General features: G+C 45.9%; 1 protein-coding gene across 2 annotated transcripts in view; it reads right to left on the bottom strand.

Moving 5' to 3' along the window:
* The window catches only part of SIAH1 (siah E3 ubiquitin protein ligase 1), a 34839-nt gene extending 28471 nt beyond the window's left edge, over positions 1–6368 (bottom strand). For both annotated transcript variants that reach the window (XM_088466207.1, XM_088466204.1), the window contains exon 1: positions 6214–6368. The gene's annotated coding sequence lies outside the window, so the exon portion shown is untranslated. The remainder of the gene's footprint in view (positions 1–6213) is intronic.
* Between the last annotated feature and the right edge of the window lie 4468 nt (positions 6369–10836).

Genomic DNA, 10836 nt, shown 5'->3' with positions numbered 1-10836 from the left:
TCAAGGGGTCAAATCTGACTTATCCTGGTTTATCAAGAAAACCATACTTACCAGAATGCTCTATGTACAGGGTATGTCAAAATTATATTCCCGATTTCAATGATCTTTATTGTAACGTAGATAAACACAATACGTACTGATGAAAAGGAAAACTTATTACGTTTCTTTCAGACAAATTATAAATGTTCAATGTGTGCCCCAAGCGTAGCGAGGCACACATCCAGCCGGTAAGAAACTTCCGCCAAAACCCTTTGTAGCATGCGGGGGCCAATTTCTGTAATGATGCAGGACAACCAGTGTCGTTGCATGTGGTGGTACAAACACACGATCCTTGATGAAACCCCACAAGAAGAAATCACATGGGTGAGATCTTGGGAACGTAGTGGTCAACGCATCAAGTTTTGATATGTCGCAGTTGTTCGGCCAACCAATCTTCCTGGCAACCGGTTATTAAGGTGGCCCTGAATGCCGTTATGGTAAGGAGGATGAAACATGAAGTCAGCCCTGACTGCGCCAGGCTGCGAGAGGAGCCAGAGATCCAGCATGTAAAGGTAGGTAGCTCCTGTTACAGTGGCTTCAGTGAAGAAAAAGGGCCCATAAATCTTTTGATTACAAAAGGCACAGAAGACACTGAGGGTGATTCAATTCAGCGGGAGATGAATAGTGCTGGGAAGTTGGTCCTGGAGCTATTTAGTTCAGCGCGCTGTTTAGTCCGACACTTACAAGTTAAGTTGTAGAATGTCGGTTCTCGCGACTTATCCTCAGGAGGGTGTGAGAAGAAATCATTTAGTCAACCCAACAACGCGCTGGATTGAATATCTCCGGGAGCTCCCTCCCGGCGCTATCAACAGCAACGTGAATTTATGCCAAGAATGGCACCCTGCAGCCAGAATCTATGCAGCAGTGCTGCCTGGGGCGTCCTTAGGATGCTTCAGACGGTCACACCGTTGCCCTTACAGCTCCCTGGAGCATCCTCAGGATGCTCCGGGCATTGCTGTAATCACCGGCGATTGTGGCATCACATGGAGGAGGCGTGGCCTGCACCAGTCCCACGAATGTTATATATATGAAAATGGCCCTCGGCAGAAAAAAAGGTTCCCCACCCCTGCTTTAGACGGTCTAATTCAGCATGAAAGGCTTCATTTCTTATGCTGTGCAGCTTTCTCATTGTGCTCAGTGGTGTAACTTTAATGCGAGGACCCTTCATTTCTTATATGTTGGAAACAACCCTCTACCAGGGGTCTAATTTCTACTCTTTACTCTCTATTAAGTGAGGAAGTTAAGTCCTAATCGGGACTCTCATACATCGGCACGGAAACGGGATTTGGGACACTCTATAGATGCTGACGATTGGATGGAAATTTGGGACGTCGCTTCCAGTTCCATTTGCGTCAAAATCAAGGAAAATATTTATAAATTATTATATCGATGGTATTATGTACCTTCCCAACTAAAAATAATGTTTCGGATAGGTGCTGGAGGGGAAGTCGGGGCGAGGGTACCTTTTTGCACATCTGGTGGTCCAACCCAAAACTAGCCAGTATATGGCAGGAGGTCGTCTGGCTCCTCTCGAGCCTCTTTGAGACAACTATTCCCTCCGATCCTCAGCATTTTCTCCTTCCCTTGTACCTGCCCACCCTATCCCGGCATCAGAATAAGTTGTTCCGACATATCGTATAAACGCTATGACCTGCCAAATAGCAGCTGATTGGTAAAATTCCACTCCTTCTCCTATGCAGGCTATATTATCATGTATTTGGTGTGTCTATAAGTTGGAATACATGACTGCTATATTACGTATTTAAGTATTATAATACCTCTAAGTATTTAGATAAAATATGGTCCCCTTGGTTGACATACCAAAACATTTCCTCCCCATTCAACACTTAATTTTTCTCTATACCACTTAGTTTGAGGGGTTCTTTTTAATTAGAGTCCACCCCCCTTAATGTCTACTTATTTCCCCCCCCCCCCTTATTTCTATGATTTTCTCTTTTCTTACTGTTATTTAGTTCCTTTATTTCCTGACGGCTTACCACAATAATCACTATATTGCTGCTTGAATTATTACAGCTCTTATAACATAAGCATATTATGTGCGGTTTGTATTTTGGAATATTGTCTGTATAATTTTATTGTGATTCGCTCAATAAAAAAAGAGATTGAAAAAAATAAATAAAAAAAGCTTAATTTCATCACAATTATCCATACGGTAGCTCGATCGTGTGTCAAGCACGTAGTACCAGCCATTCACCTGACTTCTGTACACCAAGATGATTTACACAACACAGCTACTAACATCACCAGTACAATCTGAGGACAGCATAGTCACCATACTAGTAAAGCTTCCCTGGACTGAGATAACAATTATGGAAACCACCAGTGACTCACTGACGCAACAGTAACAAATGTCTGGAGAGCAGATTGTGATGCAACAACGCTAACATCGCACAGCTTTGGCTACCCGTATGGCTTTTCAGCCTGTAGTGCGTTTATTCCTGGGCACATCCAAGTGGTTCAACGCAAAAAAGATGCCACTATGTATGTCGACTTAAAATACAACGAAAAGTTAGGAAGAAGCACAGACAACTGACAAAGCAAGAGACAACATTGAAGCAGAGGCTTTGGTGTGCCTTTGGTTCCATGTGATGCTCTCTACACCATAAAAGGTCCTAAAACAGGAATAGGCAACATCCAGCTGCTGTTAAACGACACATCTTAGCAATACACAGTATTCGCATGCCCGTACAGCAAAACAGTACCGGGCACGCTGGGATATGTAGTTCCAGAGCAGCTGGAGTGCCACAAGTTGCCTACCTCTGTCATACAGTTGTGTCCTTATACACTATTGCTGCAATTGCACAAAACAGCCCCTCTTGGCATACCAGGTCCTGTGCGACTCCGCTAGTGCCGAGCGTCTTTTTTGTCTCCCGAAAATGCATCTTGGTCATAATGTGATGCCACTACGACGCACCAGAGACTGCGCTGATGAATTTGATATGCATCACTTTTATATCTGTGTGCGACTGAGTCGCAATCTTTATACAAAGTGCTAGGATGCAGTGGCCGTGGCTTTTTCCATGGAAAGTTCCGTTGTGCTTTGTATGCTAATTCAGTTGCACACAGATATACAAGTGTCGAAATCTAATTAACCTGTGCAGTCTCTTGGAGCATCTTAGTTGCATCTAGGACACATTTTTGGGCAACACAGACACAAAAAAAAAAGACGGTCATTGCTAGCAGTCGCACAGGACCCGGCAGCTCTCACCTGAGCCAGGCGTCTCGCGCCATACTGGGGCGCTATGTGTATGAGAATACATCTATAGGATGTATATAAAATATATGACCATTACCACAGATATTTAAAGAAAAGATAAAATAGGAATGAAAGAGATTTCTTACAGTAGATCACAGAAATATTAGAAGTCACAGAAGTTCTGTAAACCTATAAAAACCATAAGGCTGTGGGAACCAAAGGTGACGTATAACATCTAATAGTGGGTGGATTCCACAAACGTGGAAATTACAACAATGGAATTAACTTGAGGCATGACTTACTTACTTTACATCAGGGGTGGGGAACCAATTTTTTCTGCCGAGGGCCATTTTAATATGTATAACATTATTCGCGGGCCCGGTGCAGGCCACACCCCCTCCATGAGACGTCACACCGGGGCGGGTTCACAATCGTTGGTGATTACAGCAATGCCCGGAGCATCCTGAGGATGCTCCGGGGAGCTGCATGGGCAGCGGTGTGACCATCTGAAGCGTCCCAAGGACGCTCCAGGCTGCACTGCTGCATAGATTCTGGCTGGAGGGTGCCAGATGAGGCTAGCAGAAAAAATCTCCGAGGGCCATACCAAACAATTCCGCGGGCCTTAGGTTCCCCATCCCTGCTTTACATGAATTCAAGCCATGATACCAAATAGACCACGCTGGACCAATGAACACAAGGAATTAACTCATGTGAACAAAGTTGGGGGGGATGGGGTTTGGGGGTCTAATATCCAGACTGATTGGTAAGTGGAGATTTATGACCAATGAGTTTTATTTCCATCATTATGCTAAATTACGCTGCAGATGTCCTGTCCCTTCCTGCACTACGCCTGGTGTCACCCTCTTCATTAGACTGCTTATCAGCGCAGGTCACAGTGACAGTATGATGAGGCCCTCGGAGATCATATCTGTATATGATATTACTACAGACACGCAGCACTGCCTGGATAACGCCGTATGTAGAGCATAGCCCATAACAGAATTATTACACTGACTGCTAAACAGAAACAATACAGTGATGCATAAAGTCATTCTGGGCTGATAAACCATGCTTTCAGAATTAATCTTCAAAGCTTGTCACAATGCTTTTATCTACCATGACAATTTGCCCCCAGTACCTTGGCCATCTCCGGAGGAATCACGTTCTGCAAAGGAGACCATTCAGCTGGAACTCCCGGAGATCAGTCACAACACTAACAATACCAGTCTCTAGAAGCAGCGTGACCGGCGCTGAAAGTGTAAGGACTGGCCTGTCACAACTCGGATAGATTGCAATGACCTGGCAAGTCATGCAACACATAGCACACGGTCCATGGAAGACACAGCCAGGCCCGGTTCAGTGCAGGGAGAGGTTATCCCTGCCGCCACATGCTGCTGCGAACAATAGATGTGTCAGTGAAGAACCCCCCCACACACACACACACACACACACACACACACACACATACATACATTGCAGGATCCCTGCAAGACTGCAGCTGGGTCCCCACCATGCTGGCACAAACAACATCCCCTCTGCTGCTCTGCAAAAGCACCACAACAAAGCCAGGTACTACAGGGACACATCACAGGGGATTAATGCAGCCAGCGCCACACGGCAGAAACACATACATCCACCGGCGGTCCGCGGCTCCCTGTAAGGGCACACACAATAATCATTTTATGTATATAGCACTACCCTCCAGCAGGGCTCGAGGCGCTTTTGGCAACAACACACCAGTAAATATTTATATTTACCCTCCACAGGGAAATGCACCTGATTTGCATGATAAATGTGTTATTTAAATTAGAGATAAACATAGAAATATGTAAAATATCCCTTACTCCAGCAATATGGCAATGGGGCCTCAATCACCACACTGCAGCAGTGTTACACGCATGCAACATGGGTACAGGAGGCACCACATACACACACACGGAACATGTCACATGTACAGGAGGCACCACACACACACACGGGACATGTCACATGTACAGGAGGCACCACACACACATGACATGTCACATGTACAGGAGGCGCCAAACACACACACGGGACATGTCACATGTACAGGAGGCACCACACACACACACACAGGACATGTCACATGTACAGGAGGCACCACACACGGGACATGTCACATGTACAGGAGGCAGCACACACACAGGACATGTCGCATGTACAGGAGGCAGCACATACACATGGGACATGCCAAGTGTACATGAGGCACCACATACACAACATGTACAAGAGGCACCACACACAGGAAATGTAATATACAAGAGGCACCACACACACACATAATTTGTAAGATGTACAAGAGGCACCACATAAGCACGCAGGACATGTACAGGAGGCACCACATAAGCACGCAGGACATGTACAGGAGGCACCACATAAGCACGCAGGACATGTACCATGTACAGGAGGCACCACATAAGCACGCAGGACATGTACCATGTACAGGAGGCACCACATAAGCACGCAGGACATGTACCATGTACAGGAGGCACCACATAAGCACGCAGGACATGTACCATGTACAGGAGGCACCACATAAGCACGCAGGACATGTACCATGTACAGGAGGCACCACATAAGCACGCAGGACATGTAACATGTACAGGAGGCACCACATAAGCACGCAGGACATGTAACATGTACAGGAGGCACCACATAAGCACGCAGGACATGTAACATGTACAGGAGGCACCATATATACACAGACAGATCTTGGATGAGGGAATGGGGGGGTTGGGAATTGGGGGGGGGGGGGGGGATTAGGCCGCTGCCTGAGGAACAATAACTCGCAGGGAGACAATACGGCGGCCGGTGTGTGGGGAGGGGGCAGATGGGGGAATGGAGGGGGGTGTCAGTCTGACATCACATCTACACGGAGGCTGTGAGGCCTCACTCCCACCCCCCTCTCGCCCGGCCGCAGCCACCAGGCGACTCACCTCTGCTTGGCCCTCGCCGTGGTGTTGGTGCTGTGAGGTGAATGGCCGGTATCCTCCTCCTCCGCCGCCTCCTCCTCCCCCCGGTTAGAGCTCTCCCAGCCGTTACCGTGCCCAGCGCGCGGCCGCCCCTCAGCCCCAGAGGGAGGAAGAAAAAAAAAAAAAAAAAAAAAACACAACAGAGACACTGCGCGTGCGCGGAGCCGGGGAGGGGGAGCGGGCGCGTCGCAGCGGGGGCGCGCACGCAGCCCGCTTATAGACAGTGTGAGGGGGAGGGGTGGGAAGAAGTCGATGATGAGAGAACTCCGGCCGCTAGCCCCGCCCACCTATCCTTCCTCCAGAGACCCCGCCTCCTCCAGCGCCGATGGCCCCGCCCCTCCCCGTCCTCCTGTGTGAGAGAGTGACTGTCCGCGCGCACCCGCTTCCCGCCGCCGCCGCCGCCGCCGCCGCCGCTGCTGCCTCGTCTCTATAGTAATGTTGTTGTGAGGGTGTAAGCACCCGGCTGCTGCCACAGTCCCAACCTTGTCCCTATGCTCAGTACTCACCGGCTGACGGAAAGCTCAAATAGCAATTACCCTGTGCAACAAAGAAATGCTTCTATCCATGCGCTGCAGCCATTCGCAATATAGGGCGATCGTCCTTTGTACCCGAGGTCTCGTAGGTTCCCCTTGTAAACGACGTTAGTCATTTTCCCTCCTGTCAACGCGAAAAAGATTTAGAGCCGTATTCAATTTGAGCCGAGCCACGATACTTTTCCGCCTCCCGGACTTTTCGCCTACATCGCGTGGTTAAATATCGCGCGTATCGCCGTAATCAATTTAAAAGTAGCCCCCAAATTCAAAATAATTTTTTGGGAGTGTCTGAAGGCTGCACGGGGGTTCATGCAATGTTGCACCCCAAAACCCCAATTCTGCACTTTTTCCCGCCTGCTATTCATAGGCAAAACTTTTTTCACTATTACAATGCATTGAGTTTTCGCCTAGGCGGAAAGTCTTTCAAATCGAATACGGCTATACTTTTCCCGCCTGGTGAAATGACGTCGCCGAAAAGTTTCCGCCGAAAACACGCGAAAAATGGCTTTTCGCCTCAAATTGAATATGGGCCTTATGCGGCCGGCAGTATTTCATACCGATTCCGTTTCAATCAATCGCTAATTAGAACAAAACGAAACAATGGAAAGTCCTATCTCATGTAGTGGCCCATTCATGAGAGCGTTTTCTCTCTGCTTGTCGCTTGTGCGCCTCTTCTGGGGCAACTCTTGTCTGACGGTAGTCAGCCAGCATAGACTCGTTCCACCTACCCTGATATCTTCCTTCCATTGGTGACGTGTCTTAGTGGCATCGCTCACCGTGCTCGCCACTCACGGCAAAAGAGGATTTTGAGTGACATGTTGCAGCCTAATTATACTTTTCTAGAAGGTTATTTACAATCTCAATATAGTTTCTAGTTCTGTGTAGGGATGGCCATCGGTGGTTTTCCATCTATGGTGCAATAACCATCTACGATGAACTATCAATGATTTACACCTCTCGAAGGCCACCACTGCCAGGTGCCTGGCAAGCTGCGGGCCAATCAAAGAAAGGAGAACAGGGCTTAGCAGTCTGCCAGGTGGCGGGGCTAAGCTCCATGTCCGGACCATTAAAGAAAAAACATGGTCCTACTTTACCATCGATGGCAGAAAATCATTGGCTCTACTCCATCGATGGCAAAACCATTGACCATCAGACGTAAACCATCAATATTTGTAAACTAACGATGGACGACGGCCATCCCTACTTCTGTTGCCCAAGAAGCCATGCACGACCCCTTTACAGGCTTCCCAAGCCGCTTGTCATTAACCTGGAGGACTTGGTTGAAGTTTTCACCCTCAAGAAGTTAACAAATTTGCAGAGAAACAAAGATCCCTTCCTGAACTTTAGCATCACTCAAAAGTTACATTTTTCCTCTCAGGTACTTGAAAGCGTCTCTATCTTTGTTCATCCCCTTTACAGAGTTCTTCATAAATCTGATGTGTAAATGGGATAGAAGAATTTTGCTATGATCAACCAGAGGACTGTGATGGACAAAATAATAATAATTTTATTTGTATAACACTTTTCTCCAGCAGGACTCAAAGTTGCTTTACAAACATCAATAACATAGCACCAATAGTATTATGGAAAGTATAAACCAAACCAAAAATTAAAAGAATGATCATAATAAAGACAATGCAGGGTTGATGCAGCCATTTTGGGTAATGACTTTCACGGATTATATGACCCTTGCCTGAAAGGTACCAGCTGAGGCAGCCATTTTGGGAGCACCACATAGGTAACCCTGGATGGAATAGACAAAACATGGCCTACAATGACTCAGCATTCCTGTATTCAGGTTTGCCAACATATACAGTCAGGTGCATAAATATTAGGACATTGACAGAATTTTCATATTTTGGCCTCTATTCACCACCACAATTGCTTTGAAATGAAACAAACAAGATGTGCTTTAACTGCAGACTTTCAGATTTAATTTGAGGGTAATTACATCCAAATCAGGTGAACAGTGTAGGAATTACAACGGTTTCTATATGTGCCTCCCACTTTTTAAGGGGCCAAAGTAATGGGACTATCAACTCAAAAGCTATTTCATGGACAGGTGTGGGCTATTCCCTCGTTATTTCATTAACAATTAAGCAGGTAAAAGGTCTGGAGTTGATTCTAGGTGTGACATTTGCATTTGGAATCAGTTGCTGTCGACTCTCAATATGAGATCCAAAGAGCTGTCACTATCAGTGAAGCAAGCCATCATTAGGCTGAAAAATGAAAACAAACCCATCAGAGAGATAGCAAAAACATTAGGTGTGGCCAAATCAACTGTTTGGAACATTCTTAAAAAGAAAGAATGCACCGGAGAGCTCAGCAACATCGGAAGACCACGGAAAACAACTGTTGTGGATGACAAAAGAATTATTTCCCTGGTGAAGAAAAACCCCTTCACAACAGTTGGCCAAATCAAGAACACTCTCCAGGAGGTAGATGTATATGTGTCAAAGTCAACAATCAAGAGAAGACTTCACAAGAGTGAATATAGAGGGTTCACCACAACATGCAAACCATTGGTGAGCCACAAAAACAGGAAGACCAGATTAGAGTTTGCCAAACAGCATCTAAAAAAGCCATTCCAGTTCTGGAACAACATCCTATGGACAGATGAGACAAAGATCAACTTGTACCAGAGTGATGGGAAGAGAAGAGTATGGAGAAGGAAAGGAACTGCTCATGATCCAAAACATATCACCTCATCAGTGAAGCATGGTGGTGGTAGTGTCATGGCGTGGACATGTATGGCTGTCAATGGAACTGGTTCCCTTGTATTTGATGATGTGACTGCTGACAAAAGCAGCAGAATGAATTCTGAAGTGTTTCGTGCAATATTATATGCTCATATTCAGTCAAATGCTTCAGAACTCTTTGGACAGCGCTTCACAGAGCAGATGGACAGTGACCCAAAGCATACTGCAAACGCAACCAAAGAGTTTTTTAAGGCTAAAAAGTGGAATGTTAGGCAATGGCCAAGTCAATCCCCTGACCTGAATCCGATTGAGCATGCATTTCACTTGATGAAGACAAAACTGAAGGGAAAATGCCCCAAGAACAAGCAGGAACTGAAGACATTTGCAGTAGAGGCCTGGCAGAGCATCACCAGGGATGAAACCCAGCGTCTGGTGATGTCTATGCGTTCCAGACTTCAGGCTGTAATTGCCTGCAAAGGATTTGCAACAAAGTATTAATAAGTGAAAGTTAGATTTAGGATTGTTTAGTTTGTCCCATTACTTTTGGCCCCTTAAAAAGTGGGAGGCACATATAGAAACCGTTGTAATTCCTACAACGTTCACCTGATTTGGATGTAATTACCCTCAAATTAAATCTGAAAGACTGCAGTTAAAGCACATCTTGTTTGTTTCATTTCAAAGCCATTGTGGTGGTGAATAGAGGCCAAAATATGAAAATTCTGTCAATGTCCCAATATCTATGCACCTGACTGTATATTTTCTAGATGCCAAAATGTATCTATATTTAACTAAATACCCCTATTTTCACTTTGGAAACATTTTCACTGTTGCGCATTGTTTTTTTCTTCTACCATCCACCCCCATTTTCCCAGGCATCATACAAGAATATTTACTTGGGCAAAAGGTTTTTAAACTGCAAAAAAAAACAACAGGGTATGTTTTCATGGCATTCAGTGACATATGGAGATAACATATGATTATATCATGCATGCCCATATACAACTATACAGAATAGTACCTCCATAAGGATGGGAATCTTTTTATCCAAAAGATGGATACAGGACTGGTAATTGGCCATCCCCCACCTCCGTGTCAGCAGCTGTAGATTACAAAAACATTTTCAAGTAGAAAGCATATTTCGCGTAGCTAGGGTAACCAACTGTCCTGGTATGCCCAGGGCCCCCCTGGTTTTGATTAACTCCCTCCCCGGGAAGTCTAAAGCCCCGACTTTCTTCAAAGCGTGTGAAATTAAATGTAACATACAAGCAACAACGTTTTTTTGGTGTCCCGGGTTGGCCCTGTAAAACGTTGGTCACCCCACACATAGGACCTCATTCAGAGTCGGTTGAAGCGGC

This window comes from Taudactylus pleione, unplaced genomic scaffold, assembly GCF_031769625.1.
Source record: "Taudactylus pleione unplaced genomic scaffold, aTauple2 ptg002645l, whole genome shotgun sequence".
NCBI classification, from domain to species: domain Eukaryota; kingdom Metazoa; phylum Chordata; class Amphibia; order Anura; family Myobatrachidae; genus Taudactylus; species Taudactylus pleione.
The sequence above is the reverse complement of the archived record's forward strand: the minus strand, read 5'-3'. Positions and strand labels throughout refer to the sequence as shown.